This window comes from Arvicanthis niloticus, chromosome 3 (genome assembly GCF_011762505.2).
Source record: "Arvicanthis niloticus isolate mArvNil1 chromosome 3, mArvNil1.pat.X, whole genome shotgun sequence".
NCBI lineage: Eukaryota > Metazoa > Chordata > Mammalia > Rodentia > Muridae > Arvicanthis > Arvicanthis niloticus.
This window is the reverse complement of record NC_047660.1, coordinates 91,846,444-91,847,114: the sequence shown is the minus strand read 5'-3', so window position 1 is coordinate 91,847,114 and position 671 is coordinate 91,846,444.

The window sequence follows — 671 nt, the reverse complement described above, 5'->3', positions numbered from 1 at the left end:
AAGATTTATTTCTCTAACTCTAATGACGTTTTTATTCTAGAAGCACAAATACCTGTTTTTAAAGCAATAATCAAATGCATTAGAGCTTTCCAAAAGTCAGCTACCATGAAAAGAACAAAAGCATATAAAAGCCACATTATCTGAGTATCATGCTATCATATTATTAAACTATTATGATTTGTGATTTATATCTTCTAACAACACTAGCAGAGTTTTTTTCATAAAATTATGAAATAATATAGTGCTTGAAACAAATCTAAAATCAATGCACATATCAAGGGGGCTATAATGAACTGAGTTTTAAATATTGAGATATTTATGAGAGCAGACTTTATTAATGATTATCAAATGAGGCTAAAGTATGTGTTCAGACAAATTAATGCTATTAGATCACTCTTCAGTAAATTAAAATAAATTAATATAAATGACCAAGAGTTTAAGCGCAAGAATAAGAAAATGCAATTGATTTTTTTAAAGCCACTAAAGAAAGTATGCATAAGAAAGCAAATGGAGCTGTGATAGAATTAGAACTAAAAATAAATTGGTAGACTAAATTAAATATTAACTGGTTAATTGAGGAAAAGATCCTAATGGTACTTCTTGGCTGTTTGTAAAGTTTATACTGCTGTGTTCTATTTGTCTCTACGACTAAGGACTAACAATTCCAAGTG